The sequence below is a fragment of the Vidua chalybeata genome, chromosome 1, assembly GCF_026979565.1.
Source record: "Vidua chalybeata isolate OUT-0048 chromosome 1, bVidCha1 merged haplotype, whole genome shotgun sequence".
Classification (NCBI taxonomy): domain Eukaryota; kingdom Metazoa; phylum Chordata; class Aves; order Passeriformes; family Viduidae; genus Vidua; species Vidua chalybeata.
The window spans coordinates 42,353,516-42,372,706 of NC_071530.1; the positions used below are offsets into that span (position 1 = coordinate 42,353,516).

Sequence of the window (19,191 nt, forward strand, 5' to 3'; positions counted from 1 at the left end):
CTAGTTGACTTCAGCTGGAATGCTGCAGTCCCATGTGTTGGTGTTCATGAGCAGGCACATCAGTGACTCTGCTGGGTGGAGTCAGCTTCTAGGACCCAACCCTCTGGCATTTTCTCATTCAAAGAGGCTGTACATACAGAGGGAGCTATAGTACAGGTATAGAAGGTGGTGTGTGGAGAGGATGTATGAAAACATCCCTATGTTTGCTTCAGGTTGGAGATACAGCTTTGTCTATTGAACTGTGAAGGGTGACTTAGCTGTTCTATCTCCCAGTGTGAGCCTATCCTCTGCCTGTGTCTGTAAAAGCTGATTTATTCCCTGAATGAAGTGATTTGGGCAATGTAACTGTGTGACACTACGTTGAAGCTCAAGTTCAGCCCAGGCAGTGTCTTCTTATAGATCCCATATTGTATCAGCCTTGTGCAGATGTCTTGGGCAACCTAAACTGTCCAAAATTGCACTAGGCACCTGTGCCTGGCCACCTGAAGGGGCTGTCTCTGCCATTAGCATGTTCACACTGCTTCCAGTAGGTGTCCCCTGGAAAACCTTGCATTAAGGAAAAAGCATCCCTGCCCCATACAGACGACGTGCTTAAACAGATGTGTGTGTAAGAACTACAATGTTCTTACTCTAGGAATAACGAATTAACTGTTTTGCATGAAAGGTTTATCCGATTATGCTCTTTTTCCATTGCAGGTTATTCTGAAGCAGACATGACAATAAATTACCACAACTCTATGAATATTTCATAGAAAAACATTTCAGCTTATGGGTGTTCTTTTTTTCTTGAACGATTATGTCTGTGTCTTCAGCCATTCATCGTCTGCGATACATGACTGGCCACTGGATTCAAATTACTGTAGTGTCTGGCTTTTGACTGGTTCATTAAATATTTCATAACAAGGAGGAAAAGTGGCACTGCAGATGACATTTACATGAATATGCAAGCAGGTATTTGTGAAATCTTAGTCAGGATTTCTACTCACAAACACTTTGGGAAGATTAATAGGTATCTCTAAACATTGTTGAAATAGTGACTTTTTATTCCAGTGAAAATTCCAATGAAATAATGAAAATTATGATGATAACAATTATGTGGTACTGTTGCTCTAGTTAAAGGGATGTGGGTCCAGCATTCTGAAGTCTATCCAAGACTGGATAACTCAGAAACTTAATGAGATGCAGAGTAGATGGTATCTCTTGCAATGGAGTTCATTAGTGTAATAGTTCTTGAGCAAACTGAAAAACAAATCTCAGAAGCCTGACATTTGCCTTGTCAGTCCATGGGAGCTCAACACTAGAATTCACAGAGACTGTAACGAAATTAAATTTTAAGTAGCAACAAGCATTCCTGAAAACCCTCAATTCTTGTGTGTATCTCTTGTAACACAAGTTAATTCTTCAGATTATTAGCTACAAAATCTCTAAGGCAGAAAAAAGAGGCACTAAGCTTTTAGATTTGATTTCCCCCAAATGTTTATCAGCTTTTCAGAAACAAACTTTTCAATGGCTCGACTTTTATATTAAATTCCTGCATGCATGTTTAGCAGTCCTGTCACTCTGGGAGCATTTAGCTATGCATACAAAGACCAGCTAATGTGAAAGATGTTACCAAACCTCTAACTGTCCTTCCCATTGAGTGAGAGCTCTGTGTGGGTTTGGATATGGGAAGCTTCAATGAGAAACAATAGCCTCAGTGAAGTGAATGACAAAAGTCCCATTGACTTTGGGAGAGGCTGGGAGCAGACGTGCTATTACACACACGTGTCCACCTGCTCAGGTGAGCCAAGCTCTTGTTGCAGGCTCAGCATGTTCTCGGTGTTTTTTTCAAGCTGAAATCGTCTCTGGGTTGCTCTGGTGAAGTCTGACCAGAGCAAACACCACCATGTGAATGTGACCTGCCACTGCTGTCACAATTTCCCTGGTGGGAAGGAACCTTCCTCCACTAAGGATGCAGGTGCCTGTGATCTGTCAGGTTTTCCTGGTGGATTTGGAGCTGTGTACTCATTGTAAGGATGGCTGCCCTCTGCTTTAGCACCTCTTTCTGAGTGGAAGAGGGCAAGGAGTGTGGGCAGCAAGAAGCCTGTCAGGCAGGGGGAGCAGAGGGTGAGAAAGGGACCCAGAGCGACAGGGGTAGGACAGTGTTGGGAGGTGATGGGAGGTGCAGCATAAGAAAAGGCTCAGGGGAGACTTCATTGCCCTCTACAACCACCTGAAGGGAGGTTGCAGTGAGGTGGGGGCAGGTCTCTTCTGCCATGCCTAGCATGAGAGGACTAAAGGAAATGGCCTTAAACTGGGACCGGGGAGAGTCATATAAGCTATTAGGAACACATTTTGCACTGTTAGGGTGGTCAGGCATTGGAACAGGTTGCCCAGGGGTGTGTTGAAGTCACCATCTCTGGAGGAGTTCAAGAGACACTTGGATCTGGTGCTGGGCAAAGTAGTTTAGGGGTTACAGCGGTAGTGCTGGGTGGACACTTGAACTGAATGATATGAAAGGTCTCTCCCAGCCTTGATGATTCGATGATTCTGTGGAGGCTGAAGGAGATTTGGGAGAAAGACGAGGAGCTGAAGGTGGGCAACGCAAACGGCTGAGAAAAGCGAAGGGCTCTAGAAAACCGATCGGCCAAGGAGGAAAGGGGTGGGCGGGCCGGGAAGAGAGCCGAGAGGGGAACCCGCCGGGCTGCGGTGGGAGCAGGGGTGGGAGCTAGCACCGGCTGCAGGGTGTGCGCGGAACAGCCCCGAGCAGGGCCGGGGGCAGGCTGTGCGCTGAACGCGGCGCCAGGAGCGGGGCCAGGGTGTGCGCTGAGCGCCCAAGCAGGACGCCCGCCCTCCGGGCCCCGCGAACTGCAGCCTCCACAATGCTCTTGGCCCGCAGCGGGCATGCGCGGCCGCCGCCTGCCCGGCCCGCCCGCCGCGTTCCTGCCCGCCGCCGGGCGGGGACACCGTGAGCGAGGAGGCGGCGGGGGTGGCGGGGCCGGGCCGGGCTGAGGGGCGGTCGCTGCCGCGGGCGGCAGGTGAGGCGGCGCGGGGCAGGGGCCGGCCCGGGCACCGCAGAGGGCGGTTCGTGGGGGGCGGCGGTGGTGGCGGCGGCGGCTGTCGCTTTTTTCCCGAAGGGAGAGCGGGTGATAGAAGTGGGGGGAGCGGGGCCACGTCCCTCGTGGTCGGCGGCGGCCCCACGGCGGGGAGGCGGACGAGCCAGGGAGCCCTCCCGGAGCGGGACTGGCGCCGCGGCCGTGGACACCACTGCACAGCCGGGCAGCGAGAGCGCTCCGGCCCGACAGCCCGCGGTGAGGGTGAGCGGTGCAGGCAGCTGCTCAATTCAACTCTGATAACCTCCCCAGAGGTCAAAGGCGCTGCCGGTTTGAAGCCTACTGGGGCAGGTAAAGATGTAATTATGTTCTCCTGACAGTTTTCCTTGATGGCTGAGTGCCTTGGAACACCACCCCCCTAGCCCCCCGACACCTGTCTTCGGCTTTGAAAGCTTAGCAATGAATTTGCGAGTTTGGCCCCAGTGGATACGGATGCCGGGTTTATCACACCCTGCACCTTTTTAATTATTGCGTGCTGACTAAGCATGGTGGAAAAGTTTCTCTTGCCTGTGTCAGCTCTGGATGCATTGCACATGCATGTTCTGAGGGTGGGTTCACCAGTGTCTGCTGGGTCCCCTTGCTTCCTTCCAGCCCCCCTCAATTAACCCAGTGTTCAAATGAGCTATGAAGATAAAGGTTTCATGTTTAGAAAAATAAATAACTAAATAAATAAATTGGAGAGACACACTCTCCTCTGGAGATGAGAATAAGGACTGTATCTAAACAGCTGCTCAAGCCAAGGGAACGTATCAGTGTTTTCACACCAGTGCCATAGTTGGGTAACTATTGACAAATGCTGACTTCTAAACGGTGACTGCTGACTGTGGTAATAAAACAGAAACGGCTCCTTTTAAGAGCAATCTCAAAACGCTTGAACTGATTGATTGGCTTGTTAGCTCAAGCCTTGACTTAGCTGGGAACCAAAAGAGCTCTTATTCTCTGCAAGGACATTCTCCCTGAAACAAATCTGACTTATGCTAAACACATCAGCTGTAAGACAGGGTGTTTATTTTGCAATGTCATTTTCAAAACCGTGGTAGATACCAAATGTGTGAACTAGATACAGGAAAGCTGCCTTGCAGTCTGCTTTTCTGCCAGAGTGCATTTTGAACGGTTTATGATTGCAAGGTGGCAGTTTTACTTGGAGTCTCACTTTTGTGTTTTAATTAGCTGTCATCAAAGCTGGAGTTCAGCTTCAAACACTTGTGAAGTGTGCCATGAACATGCACTCTAGATGCCTGGGTAATGTTTTGGAACTAGTTACTTAGATCCCACTCTCTATTAAGCAATGTGCAAAATGGATTGACTATATGGAAATCTCTTTCCAGCTAAATGTCCTATCTCCTGAGTTGCATCTCATTGTAAACTTAGTGAGGCTTGCTTCAATCATCTGGAAATTGAATATTCTCATTCCCCTTTCTCTCACCCCCTTTCTCTTTAAAATTGTTGCTTTAAAGGTGTTCCATAAGTGTTGTGGGTTTAAATGGTTCCCTGTGACATTAAGCCACATTCAGTTGCTGCTCCCCAGAGTTTTTAATGTATCTGGCCTGTGCTCTAACATACCAAGGTCTTCAGGAGGTTTAAAACATAGAGACTTAAAGATCTTCCACGAGTAAAACTATCAAATTATCAGAGCCATAGATGACTTTTCTCATCAGAAGAAACTGCTTTCTATTTAAAATGGCTTTTCCAGTTAGGGTGTATCTAGGCTATGAAGGAGTGGATTTTTCTAGGAAGTAGTGGGAGGCAGGAAGAATCATGAAAAAGAAGGTGGCGCAAAGGAGAGCATTAAACGACAGAGCCAGAGCCAGATCAGAGATCCTTAGCTATGCAGATAAAATTTCTTCAAAAGGACAAAAAGTCTTCTCACACTGTGGGACAGTATTTTCTTAGGTTGTGTTCCAGGGTGGTTGCAGAATTCAGTGTTGAAGTTTACACTGAGAAGTAGAGTAGGTAGTAGTGGGTCCAGGAAGAGTGGGCTAGGAAGGGTCAATGGAGTTTTGGGGAAGATTAATGATGCTCCCCTGTTTTGCTGGCTGCCTTCCTGGGGAAGCCAGTGGCTGTCCCCAAGGGACTTTGCACCATTGGCACAGAGCACTGACTGAAGGCTAGCATTTGCTGGTGATTCTGCTGTGCTGGATGAAGACATGACATGGGACCTTCTTCCTTCTCTTTTTAGATCTTCCCCCACTTTCCTTCACCTTCTGTGGTAGAACGTATTCCCTTCTTCTCCATCAGCGCACCGCCTGCTCCAACACCACTTTGCCACCTTTCCTACACAGCTGTCTTTCCCTGTCCTGGAAGCCAAGTGGTAGGTGTGAGGGGCTGGAAGAAAGCAGGTTTCTTTCCTTGCCTTCCAAGTATGCAGATTCTGCCTGGTGGCACGGGCAGGGGAGAGAGGGCCACTGACACCTGGTCATGCCAGACAGCACCTGGCTCCACCTGCGTTTGCCACAAGCTGTGAGCGGGACATTGAGCTCAGCATGGGGGAGGCTCAGCTGCGGGTGTTCAAAGCCAATTACTGGACGCAGTCTGTGTATGACAAGCTTCAGTTTCATTAGCTGCCTCCCAGGAGTATCGAGCTGTGTGGCTCACCTTTGCAGAGATCAGAGTCTCCTCTGTGATTATATTAGGTGTTTTTAAAAATAGCTTCATCAATCCACTTTAAAAGAGCTGGTCTGCTCTGATAACAGTGCCTGCTGGTGCTTTTCCAGATAAGGAACTTGTCACTTTTCCTGCTGTCATACATGCAGCTTCTGCCCTATTTAGAATACAGTATAAAAAAAGACTAGAAAATAAGCACCAGTCTTGAGTAAAGATTTATATGTTTACTTTAGTAACAACTGAACACTCCTTATTTAACTGCTTTGGACAGTATTGGCTTATGAGGAAGTTTGGATCAAGCTAAATGCAGAGTTGAAGACAATAACTTCACATATCAGTGTCTTGAGGAAATCTTCATGATAATGTCTCTTATATAACAAAATGACAGCAGGCCAAAGATTTTTTTTTTTCCCTTTCTGTCCCAATTAGAAATTCATTAGAAATTCATTAGCTTTAAAAAGAATCTGAAATACTATATTGTTCACGTATGTGTATCATCTATACAATGGTGGGGAGGAGCCAGATGATATAGTGTAAAACCAATTTCAGTCTCTTTTGGGAGTATGAAAAGAAGTTCCCAGCAGTATCATGAGGAAACTGCAATTGCAGGACATACCTAGTAATTCATTCAATAATGGTGTATGCAGGAGCAGTGTTCTAATTTACACATTTCTTTGATGTTTTGTGAGCAGATGGCATTTTTAAAAAGGTCTATTAATTCTGTGGGAATTCGATAATGCCTAATTGCTGGGGAATCAGAAAAGAGTGAGGCTCCTGACTTCTCTGCTCTCAAAAGGGAGACAGCCCTCTGCAGCCTCATTTTCAAGCTACTATCCTTTCAGAAATCCTTGCTTAAGAATATTCACCAGTGCCCTCCGCATAAATTTGGAACTTGCTGATTGGTCTTCATTAATTGCACTGTTCTCCATGAACCAGACACTTGTTATTACAGGTAAAAAGTACTGGGGTGATCATGGCTTATTGTGGGACACGGTGCATTGTGGATTTTCATAAGAAACCCTTTACTCTTTCCCTCTTTCTCACTTGTTTCATGGTTCCTTTTCTTTTATTGTTCCTTTCTCTGTTTCTGTCTCTTTCATCGCACCTTTGACTTGGTTCATGTACTTCAGGCACCTGCCTAAAGCATTTGCAGCAAAAGACCTAAGTACCTATTTGCACTGTGACATCAAAGGATCACATTTTGAAATTGCAACTTTTCCTTTGAACAAGAAGAAAAGGTCCCTGGTTGCTATGGTGATGAGCACTATATAAATGCCTATAAATAAATAAAGTAAACAGCTGATTCATGGACTTCGATTTGCACTATTTTTTTGCTTTTCTAATGAGCTATAATTAAATACCAGAATGGGAGGAAGTGACTTTCTATTAATTTTATTAAATACATGTTATGCTTTCTCTTTTAGAGTATTTCGGCTAAGAACAGTTAAATACTAAGATGTGTATTTTTCTCTCTGTAGGAAGTTGATGGTTTGAAAAATCATAGTCTAGTATTTATAGAAAAAACTTTTAGATACCAAAAGGCAGTCCAGTAAAAAGATGGTGTCCATTTTCAGTTTAATCAGAACATACATTTTCAGCTAAATGCTTATTTTTCTTATCTCTAAGAGACTGTTTTAGCTGTTGCAAAATTTAAGTTCCAGACAAAAGTGTCTATAAATGTAATTATGTTCTTCTACAGTATTTGAAACCCCACTGGTGCACAACAACAAAACTTGAAAATGCCACTGGCTTTTTCTTTTATGTCAAAGTGACAAAGGCACAGTGAAAAATCATATATTCCTTGTTGAAGTTCGAGGAGGAGGGGAGAATTGGCTTTTTCATAAGCTTTTTGTTCTCAGGTCTACGATGTAAAAGTAGCTTTCTCTCTGTGCTAAAGGTGATAATTGTAAAATGGATTAGATAGAGACAATAAACAGTGCACTGGAGTAATCCCACACACAGATGTTTCTCACTCAGGAAATGGGTGCACTTTGATTAACAGCAAAGGAGAGTCTATAATGGAAGGAGCTGTCCTTAGGGGAAGAAAAAAGGTTTGTGTGATATACAGAACTACTCCTTGGTTAAAGGATCAATCTGGTTTCTTGGTGGAAACTGATTTTGCCACACTGGCTGGAAGAGAGATTACCTCAGCCCTGAGCTGTGGAGTGCAGCTTGTGCACTGACAGGGAGTAGATCTGTTTTCTACCACAGTCACAGCTTTGTATTCAAAGCAACTGTCAGATTTCCAAAGGACTTGGAGCACTATCCTGTCCTATTAAACAATGATAAAATAATGCCACATCCTTCACTGTCTTCCTTCCCTCTGTGCATTCAGATTCATGTCTGTTTGCTTTACCAATTAAAAATGTATTTGACTAAATACTTTTACTTCCAAGCATGGGTAATTGGGAGGACAAGGACATGTGGTAGTTTTTTGCAGTTACACACAACTACTTCTCACAGAGCAAAACATGTATCTGCACACAGCTGTAGAAGGCAGGGGCAGAACAGGAGTGAGGAATGGTGTCCCTGAGGGTCTCACTTGAGCAGTGACAGCCTGCTCCAGATTGATATACGTTTCATAGGCCTGTCACTTTTGTCACAGCTGAGCCGCTGCTGTGGCCAGGCTGGTGGTGCTCACCTGGAGAACAGTGACAGCATCAGTGAAATAGCCATAGAGCTGTTTCTGGAGTTTTCTGCCATGGGACTGTGTTCATCTCTCAGAGGGTGGCACAGTGTCCTGACCCTGACCCTGTGCCTGCCACAGCACTGTTTCATGTGGGCCTGAGGCTGGAGCAGGTTGTGCCTGCTGGAATGTGATCTGTACTTCACATGTATCAAAGGCAGTTTTACCTGGATTGAGGGTAGGTTTGGACAGTCAGCGTTTGACCTGTGTGACTGACAGTGGACAAGGCAATCCAAGGTCTCCTAAAAGAGTTGCTGCAGAGGCTGATGAGGTTTGTAGGCAGCCTGAACCCAAACAGAATCTGCTGCATGCCAGAGCAACAGGGAGATGGGAAAGGTGACAAACAGGGAGTCTTGAATGTACTTCAAGTTTGTAGCTACTCCCAGAGCTAACCACATGATTTTGGTGTAGCTGGAGACCAGGCTAGTGCTAGAGCAAGACTGGGCTCCAGAGTCATTGACAGAATTTTCTCAATTGAAAAGCAGCATTGTTAGCAGTACATACTGCCTTTAATGGAGAGGCATCTTTATTTAGAAATCTTTTCTTTGGAGAGGAGGGTGAAATATACATATAGATATTAATGATAGGACAAACTGTTGAGGACAAGCTAGAGCTGTGTATCTTCTTTTCTGGCATGGTTAGGGGAAAGGGTGAAACAGTGCATATACCAGAATTTTTTTTCCATTCCTCAGAAGCTCTGCTTATGTGTGGTTAGAATTTTTTTTTCTGTCAGAATTTTTTTTAATAGATAGATATGATCCAGGACCATCTGGTGGAATTTGCTGTTGTCACATCTAGGTTTTCTGATGTATTGCCTGTCAAGTTATGTTGTATGTTCAGATGAATTTCTCATATGATCTGCTGACAGCTACTGACAATCCTGAGATGGGAAGCTGGAAGCCTGAAAGGAAGAACAGAGGGGCAGAGCTAGCTTTAAAAATGTAGCTTTGATTGCTTTTGATTGGCGGGCTTTTATTTCTGGTGTTTATGGGTGACTTTTTTTAGTGAAGAAAGGTGAATGAGTGAACTTTAAACCAAGTGCACCTAAACTACTTTAATTTTACTTGGAAGGTCTTGGAAGTCTGCCAGTAGTTTTGTTGTTGATTTTATTTTTCTTTGACATTATGCTCCTTAGTCTTTCTCAATCCTTAACTCTCCATCTGTAGACAATCTCACACCTACTTAAATTGCAGCCTTTTCTTCCTCCTTTACTCCTCAGTCCTTATCCAGTCCCTCTTTAGAAAGACCTCAAAATATTTTTGTATTTGTTAGGATACCATTAGGTTTCCTAATAATCATAGTATCTCATTATGTTAATCCTAAATCCTAATACCATAATAATTCTGTAGTGAAATGAACTTAGATTTTTGGCAAATTCATATTAACCTTTGTAGACAGACCACATGTATAAAAACAATAAGCAACTCTGAAATAACTACAGTAATTCTTTTCTTGCTGGTATAATACTCAAATAATTAAGATAGATGGTTTTTGATGTAGAGATCCACAGTGCAATTGCATTTCCTCACACACTGACGAAGATAATGCTCTGCTTTGTAAAGGAGAATCCAAATAAGCCATAAGCACTTCAGTTTTGTTCTTAATTTTTTTTCTGCCATAATTTGAAGCTCCAAGTAACAATTATAGGCTGGTGACAAGATAAATTTCACAACCTGTTGTCATTCATCATTTTTCAATTGGCTAGATCAGAAAATAAGTGATTTGTGTTTGAACTTTAAAGATTTTTGGTTTATATAGAACTGGTAAAAAGCATATTACAGGTATTTCTGAATGGGTTGGGAGGAAGCCTGTTTGTAGAGAGAGGTGGGATTGCACTGCAAAAGCATGTCCAGGCTCTGGACACAGACTCGCCCACTTCTTTCTCAAAGCTGTCCTGGTTATACGGGGCCTCCTGCTCATTACATCCTGCCTAAGTGTTGATGCAGTTGGAAGTCATGCTTGAAAAGGAAAAAGCTTTCTTCCATGAGAATTTGGATCTTAAGATTACAGTCCCCAAGCTCAGGGGACTCTTGCTGAGGAAGAAGCTGGAAATCATTTACTTGCCTTTGGTTACTCCTGTGAGTCCTTGATGCTACTTCCTGGCCTGGGGACTGCGAGTGCCGTCTGTGGCAGTCAAGAGGGACATCATATTAAGCTGACCAGGCCAGTAGAACCTGAATGTAGGGACCACTGTAGTGTACTCCGGTCTTGTACCATACTTTTAAAGTATCAGATAAAGAGACTTGAAAATGATCCCACTCCTCTGATAGGGGAGGGACTGGATATGCAAGAGTCAGTGTAAAGATGCAGCAGTTCTCCATGGTGGTGATCTGTGTTGGATGGAGCACTATTCTCATACTGCTCAAGCATCAGCTCAGCTATTTTCAGAAAAAGTGAACTTTGAAAGAAACCCCATAGATGGAATATGGCCAAATCATCTGCCTGTAACATGTTTGATAGCACTGCAGGGTGGCAAAGCTGGTCTTCAGTCCTTAAATGCATTAAATTAACTCTAGGCAAGCTTGCTGAGAAAAGGGTAATGAAGCGGGTCCAAAATGGGCTATGTGCGCTCAAGCACATGCAGTGGGCTTAATGCTCTAGGCAGCATTCCCACAGGCACGTGGCTCTGGAGCAGCCAGGTCATGGAGCACACTGTGCTGTTTGTTAAATGTATTGCAGACCACAGGTGCAGCCAAAATCACTTAGCCAGGCATCAAAGAGAAAGTCAGGAGGGAGAGCAATCCCATCAGGAGAAACTTGTGAGAGGAGCTGGATGCAGTCTGGCATAATGTTGGCTGTGGAGGATATGTTCCAGTCAGCACCCTCTCAGGACCTGCCTAGCCCACTGTAGGAAAAATTCTGCTTCTGATAATTGAGATGAGAATGTCAACACACAGATTGTGTGGTTTCAGGCAGAGGCAGCATCTGAACAGGTCTGCAACATGACTGATGTGCAGTCTTCATCTTTACTTCATATGATGAAGAGGTGGGAGGGTGGATCTTACTTGAAGCACCTGGATAGAGGCAGAACATAATTTTTCAGAGTTCCTTTGTCTGAAGGAGTACACAGCCCATATATAATTCAAAAACATGTTAAAAAATAGGGAGCTGTTGTCTTTAAAAATCAGTGAGGACCCAAGTCTGTTGGTTTAAAATCTTACAATATATCTAAAATGAACCAAGAAAGTGTGTATAAAAAGTACTGATAAAACTAAGCCCTTCATAAACTCAGAATAATGTGTATTTTCCACATTTAGGCTGGAATACCTGGAGCTGCACGTGGATTTATCCTTGTCAATTCTTCTGAAATCACGTTTAATAGAGATGTTCTTTTCAGATGTGATCTGTAAACAGATTTTTTTGTTTGTTTCTTTTGCAGTAAATCTTGCTTCCCCCACTTTTTTTTTGTTTTTTTGATGATGTTATGCTATAGTTAAATTATCAGAGAGGGAGAGTGATATCAGTGTCCTCCACCTTGTAGTAAAAAAAAATCTATATTTTTGTTTTCTGCAGTGTATTAAGAGCAAGATAAACGAGCAGGGTGTTGCCATCCTTTATCACAGTCAGAATGATAAATGCCATGTCCTGGAAAGTTTAAAGATGTGTAAGAACACAAATCCTTGGCCCACAAGGAGATGTGTTTGAAAGTGCAGATCCAGCCAGGAGTTAAGCACATCCTTAAATCTAAGCAGAAGCATTGCTTCCATTAGGTGCATATACCTGGCATCACGCTGTGTGGGGTAAGCAAAGCTCGTTCTGTGAGAGGAGATTTGACTTGTTTTAGTGGCTTGAGGTGGGATAAGAAAATGAGCCTTTTCCTGTCCCTTTGAAGAGCAGTCTGAAGGTAGTGCAGGTTGTTCCTGTCACACAACAGTGTGAACTGATGTCGATGGAAATGCTGATTGTTTGCTACATTACAGTGCATCTCTCCACTTCTCCTCACTTTTCGCACTCTGCCCGTGTCTGCTAACCATGAGCAGAGAGCCTTGTTTGTAGCAGGCGATACAGCACCGCAGCACCTCAGCTTAGAAGGTGGAAGCACTAGAAGAGACTGAGGATGTTACATGGGAGTGCATGACTTTTCCTCCCTAGCAAACAGGGAAATATGTATAAATTTTCAATAATTCATAACTCAGCCAGAAGGGCCAAGTGTGTCCTGGGGGTGCATCAGGGACAGCATCACCAGCTGGGCAAGGGAGGGGATTGTCCTGCTCTGCTCTGCACTGGGGCAGCCTCACCTCGAGTGCTGGGGGCAGTTTTGGAAGCCACAATGTAAAGAAGACATTTAACTATTAGAGAGTGTCCAGAGGAGGGCAACAAGGATGGTGAAGGGTCTGGAGGGGAAGCCTGGTGAGGAGTGGCTGAGGTCACTAGAGTCTGAAGAAGAGGAGACTGAGGGGAGACCTCATTGTAGTCTTCAATATCCTCATGAGAGCAAAAGGATGGGCAGGTACAGATCTCTTAACTCTCATGACCAGTGACAGGACCCGAGGAAATGGCATGAAGCTGAGTCAGAGAACGTTTAGTTTGGATATCAGGAAAAAGTTTTTCAGCCAAACAGTGGCTGAACACTGGAAGAGGCTCCCCAGGGAAGTGGTCACAGCACCAAGCCTGACAGAGTTCAAGAAGCATTTGAACAATGCTGTGGGACATATGGTGATTCTTGAGATGTTCTACATGGGACCAGGAGTTGGACTCGATCCTGATGGGTCCCTTCCAATTTAGCATATTCTATGATATTTTCTATATCTGATTCTTTTTCTGGTTGCCCTTTAGTGGAAGTGCTCTCTTTGGCTCTGTTTTCTTTCCTCCCATGTATTTCATTTTCCTGCCATGTTTCTTGCTTCTTAGTATTTGATGTCATGTGTGCTTTCTGAGGATGCAGTGTATTCTCTGCTCTGGTTGCTGTCCACATACTCCTTGTAGTATGAAGTCATCTATGTCTTTCCTCATGGATTTGAGCTAGTTTTCTAAATGGGAGGTGATATATCATTTTTGTGTACAGATGGAAATGTTTTTATTTGCTTTTTTTTGGTACTGAATTAGATGTCATCCCATTTGCATCCCTGAGACTCTAAAAGAGAGATGGAGGCTGAGTTTTCCTGATGCACTGATTTTACAGCATTGGTTTCACTGAATTACCACCAGCTGATCCAACAGCATTGCGGCTGGCACTAACATTCTCACATTCTTCTGCATTTTAAGTGATTTTGTTTACTTCATACAGTGCAATGAGGTCTCGAGCTCATGACTGGAAATTTCTTGGTGTTTTATTGATAAATACAGATAGAAAAGATAATCTTCCTGTCTGGTCTTTTTTTTTTTTTTCCTAGAGCAGTCTTTGAAGGTTGCACCTTCTTCTGTTGTACATCCTTTGTCCAAGTGTGTCTTTTTTTTTGTTGTCTATTCCCCTCCTACTTGTTTCTTCTCTTCCTTCCCTTTATTTTAGTCCTAGGTCTTCTTTATTCTTTTGTGTTGTTTTGTTTAGGTTTGAGAAGTGACACACCTAAGTTTAAGTATAGTTGGCTATTTGGAGTTAACTTGGAAGTTTTCCTTACAACTGCCATGTAAGCAAAGAGCTCAGTAATTTGCCCCTTCATCTCTTCAATATTTCCCAGTGTCAGCTGGAAAGTTTCACAAACTTTTGCCATCCTGCCTCCAGCTTTCATTGCCTTTTGACCATCTTATGCTCCAAAGCTTGCTTTGTCATACCTGTGAGAGGCTACGCTGCACAATTCTAACATCCAAACCAACTGATGTTTCCCTTTTCCATTGTAACATGTTTCACCTTTTCCTTTCAAAACACACATGCAAGTGTTCTCCTCTCCTCTGGCCTTTGACTCTGCCTTATAAAACTGCAACAGAGGTCTAGGTACTCACTGGCAGTTGGACTTCTCTCCTCAGTTGCAGCCAGGAGCCCCTTCTTCAGCTGCTGGATGTTCTGAAGGCCGCATGTGCATAAAAAGGGGACAAGGGCTCATTTTGATATTAAATAAGGATTTATTGGTTCTTGTGTGGAGGTGGCATATATAGAGCTTGGGATTCAACATGAGAGGAATAAGAGTTTATTTGATAACAGAAGGGGTTTCTTGTATTTCTGAAAAAATGGCTTTTGTACCACGCAGCTTACTTGCCTAAGTTCAGCTGAGAAAATGTTGTTCTCAGTGAAAACAGATCATGTGTTTTCAATTGCAAAGATTTCTTTGTATATGGTGTTAATTGCCTTTCCATATTTTTACTGTTTTACCTTAACAATTTGATTATACATGTATTTTTGCTCTCAAGAGACAGTGGGTGTGATACAATCTCTGTTTAAAACTGTTACCATGTAATTAGCAGGGAAAGATGTCTCTAAAGTGTGATCTGCTGGCTTCTTTACTGCTCAAGAAGCAAAGAGCAGCTGAATTGCAGGATTTGAGTCCTTGACTGGGAGTCCTTGACTGGAAGTCCTTGTTGTGTAAATTTGGCATAGGCTACTTCTGTTTCAAAGAACCAGCTCTTTCTTCAGCTTAGAGTTGTGTATTAGGACCATACTTTAATGACATCAAGAAATTATGATGGGTTTCCAAGTTACGCTCCATGAACCCCCTGTATGACGTGGGCTTGCACACAGATCTTTCCTACTCACCTAGTTATGTTCTCTGAGAGTAAACCATATAGGTTTTTAAAGATTCCTCTTGTGAAGCCTTATAGCTAATGCTGAAAAGTAATCTTTCCTCTCCCTTCCCAGAGCTTTTAAACCAGACTGGGATGTTTCTGCTACATTCTTCTCAAAGCTATGCTGTGAGTTTTTAATGTCTTTTGGTACTAAAAATTCACCCATTATGTTTTAGGGATCAGTTTTGCATACTCTTCGCTGAATAACGCTCTTGGCGGTTCCGTTCTCTTCACTGGTGTACTAATGTGAATGTTTTGTTCTAAGAGTAGTATTCAGCTGAGAGTTTAGACCTTGGTTTCTTTAAGCTCAGAGACTCCTGTGCAGTTTTAAGCTGTATGTGACTTTTGAATCATAGGTGACCAACTAAATACTTAAGCACAGTCTATGTAACATACCTTGGAAATGTCTTGAAAGAATTTGAAATCAACTGTCTCTGTCCCTTCTTCTGTCCCAGGAAAAAAACTCTTCTGAGTTTGTGTGTAGGGACTGCACTCCCCCTACAGAAGAGGAATGCGCTGTGTATTGTCAATGATTCCCAGGATGTGATGGGGTTTTGCATGTGCTTCTGGCAAGCAGTCAGTCAGAGGTAGTTACGGAGTGGCCCCAGTCCATCACACAGAACACTCACTGGTATGCCTTTGATGCACTGGAAATGAGTGAGCTGTGATTTGTTTCATATCTTACTCTGCTGTTGTTTTTCCCTCTCCCAGCTGGCCACATGTAATGTAAATTGAGTGGGATGGTGGCAGATTGCGAATTGAAATCCCTTTGCACTGGAAAATTAGTTTCCCTGAGCAGATGAGGCTTTCATCTGTAGCTATGTGGACAAAGAGCTCTCTCCAGAAAGGTGTGTGACAGCACTTTCATGACCTCTTTTTTTGCACTGACTCAACCATATCATAAACTCACTTTTGTGAGCCAAACCAGACTTAGGCTGTTCCTGCTGTTGTCATTTATTTCAATTTTCTTTTGAATATATTCCTGCTTACCTTTCACAACGGATAGGAGGAGTGGTGGGAGGGAAGAGGAGGAGCAGTGAAAAATAAAAAGGTTCACAAAGATTAATTCGCTGTGTAATTTTCTTTTAGAGGGAGAGAGAGACACACCTGGGAAATAGGTTATCAGACCTCTAAGCACACAGATGAAATACTGTCCTTTCTAGCAGACACTGTGGTGTTACACTGAGGCAGATCACTTACTCAGCACTAAAACTATACGACCAGATTCATTTTGAGGAGGCATGATGTGGTTTTCTCTGTGTGTCTGCATTTTTACTGCCTTTAGCTAAGTTAGGGCCCTTGGTGCTTATCACTTTTTAATGATTTGTTCTTACCTCTGCTCCTTGCTTCTGGTTGTTTGCTCTTTACTACTTAGGTTGTTACTCATGTTCATGTAGAGACCTGAGAGTTAATAGAAAATGAAGATTGGAGTTGCTCTCACCTTCCCTTCTCCTGTAAGGTTGCCTGAGACAGTTCACACACATTTATATAAGGCTTTGCAGCATCTCGGCTTCTGACTCTGTTACGGTTGTGTCAAAGTATAAAGCTAAAGCTGGGAAGCTAGGAGCTCATGCTCATTGAAATTAACATCTTTGGATTTATAAAATCACTGACTAATCATCTTTTAATGTGGGTATAAACATAGAAGAAATATGTAGTCTCTGTCTTAATTGTAATCTTTTATATGAATTTTGCAATAGTCATACATATGTATTATATACAAATATATATATACTTAGCACAGAGGTCACAAGGCAAGCTATTATACACAAAGTTCTCTAGCCCTTGCTTAATTTATGTGCATGTTTTGTCCCACTGGAACACAGGACTCTTGTGTTGCATGCTTATTTTTAAGCCTTAAGTATATTAAATGAGACAAGAGGGTTTTTATTTCGGTGTATTTTGGTGTTTAGTTTGGTTTCATCACCTCGATGGTAAAGAAATGGTGGTTATTTTGTGTAACTGTAAGTCACTCAGCAAGATGGTTGTTTCCTAGTCAGTCCTCAGTCCCTGACTTCTGTGCTTTCTCATTTTACATACTTGCTGCAGTAACACAGGTGCAGGTTTGGGTCTTCATAGTTGCAAGAGAAGCTTTTTTGTGCTGTAGCTTTAATCCCTTTGCCTGGAAGGAAGGGTTGGCTACCTCAGCAGATTGTTCCTGTCAGCTTCCAGGTTAGATTATAAGCGCATCATTCTCCTACAGAAGGGATGAAGCAGGATGAGCCAAGGCAGGAAGGTTGTAAATGTCCTCTATCTCTGACCTCTCCAGACTTGGATAGGATTCACTGCCTAAGGCCAATACATATGTATATTTTAGTCTTGTCTTCAAGGTCGCAAGATCTTCCTCTTTGAGGCTGCTGGGTGCGACAGCACTTACGTCCTTACAATGGCTCATCTTGGGAATGCTTTACTACTGAGAGGGTTCAGCCCTGCTCCAACCCTCCCTGTGCTAGGTGGCTTCTCTGGGGATGGCTGCATCAATGCCAGCAGAAGCCTAGAGATGGAAAAGCACATCCTGATGTAGGAAGCTGTCTGGAGGGCCCTTGATGTCTTGAAATACTCTGTAAAGTAGCTGAAAGACCACTCTATTCTTGGCTTTGCAAATATCAGCATGTGGATCCAGAGCTGTGCAAAATTAATAAGGGCAGATGTTTTTAACTGGAGCTGTCTTGAACAGCAGTTGGTTTATCGGGCTGATGTTGCTCTTCTCTCAGTGACAGTCAGGTTACACTTCAGTTACTTGAAGAGATTCTCATTGCTAAAGACTTGACTCAGCATTTGATGCAACAGAAGCAGCAGATATTGCTGGTAGGAAGAAAGGGAACAGAAATGAGCTGCTGTGGCAGTGTTGGATAAGGGATCTCCTATCATCGAAGGGCCAGGCTTCCCCTCCAGACCCTTCACCATCCTTATTGCTCTCCTCTGAACACTCTCTAATAGTTAAATGTCTTCTTTACAGGTGAGTAGCACCTGTGTCAGTAGTTTTGCAGGTGTTCCTCTTTCAACAGGTACTTCCTGCTTTGTCTTTGAAACTTTCACCTTCTTGTGTGTATTGAATGTCATATCATTTATTTATCCACACAAGTGGGTCACAAGAAGGGCTTGTAAGGAAATGATACATTGATTTGTTGGTGGGAAAAAATAGGGCAAAAATTAACCACCTTGGTTTTTTATTACTATTCAGATAAATACAACAGCAAGTCTAATACAAAAATTTCCCATCAGGTCAGGCTTGGACTTCTTCCTCTTGCTGCTGTGCCCTTGATAAATATGCCTAAATTCAATAGTCTTTCCATGAATTTTCAAGCTGCTGAGGGCATGAAGAAGCTCTTCTTAGGTATTGAACTGTAAATGGTTGCATATAACAACTGTAGGAGTTGAAATGGGCTTTTACAATTAATTCAGTGTATTCATCACACTTTTCCTGTTGTGTGCAGTGGTTCATGTTGAAGCTGAGAAAGATGATTCATTTGCTTTCTTCTCCCTCCTGTCAGTAGCAGTAGCCCTCAGAGCAACAGTAAATGCCTGGCCTGCAGCCATGTGTTACTACTTCTCTTCTGGGCCTTCTGATCATACTGTAATCAGATAAGGGACGAAGTAAGAATTCTTCTTTTCCACGGGGAAAATCGGACTCTGATTTTTAAGTACTAACCAAAATGCAGTTGTTAGGTTATTTTTTAATTGGCCAGCAGATATTTTTTCAGTCTTATGGCTTATGCTGTCAGGAAACACAGGTTTTTGTTTTTTTTTTTTAGCTCCTGTATAAGTTATTTTAAGATTGATGAGACCTAATGCTTTGCTCTGAAATTTCATGTGACTGTCAACACCCCTGGGATATGCTCCTCACTCAGAACATGGATGTTTTGTGCTTCCTTAGCATCAGTCTTAACAGGTTAAACTGCATGGAGAGTATCCTGTGATAACTGTGCTCCTACCTGTTGTTAATATTACACTGCTATCCTAGGAATAGGGTTGGGTTGTATGCTGGCTGCATCCTTTAAAATGTGAGACTATGTTGTATAGGTGTGGCTGAAGGGGGCGTCGGAGGCAAAACAATCAGTTTGCAATTATGGAACTCAAAATGGCAGTAAACCTTTTTATTTCCCCTGATTTGATTTAGATTTTCCTTTAGCTTGGCTCTGAACTATTTTC

The 19,191-nt window shown here is 43.2% G+C and overlaps 1 protein-coding gene across 3 annotated transcripts in view; it reads left to right on the forward strand.

The window, feature by feature from the left end:
- The first annotated feature begins 2,953 nt into the window (after nt 1-2,953).
- POMGNT2 (protein O-linked mannose N-acetylglucosaminyltransferase 2 (beta 1,4-)) overlaps nt 2,954-19,191 on the forward strand; it is a 31,330-nt gene continuing 15,092 nt past the window's right edge. Inside the window, exons 1-2 of one of the 3 annotated variants that reach the window (XM_053945247.1) lie at nt 3,200-3,383; nt 5,272-5,403. The gene's annotated coding sequence lies outside the window, so the exon portion shown is untranslated. Of the gene's footprint in view, nt 3,018-3,199; nt 3,384-5,271; nt 5,404-19,191 lie in introns of those variants that run through there. The other 2 variants (XM_053945256.1, XM_053945265.1) reach the window with 2 other exon arrangements.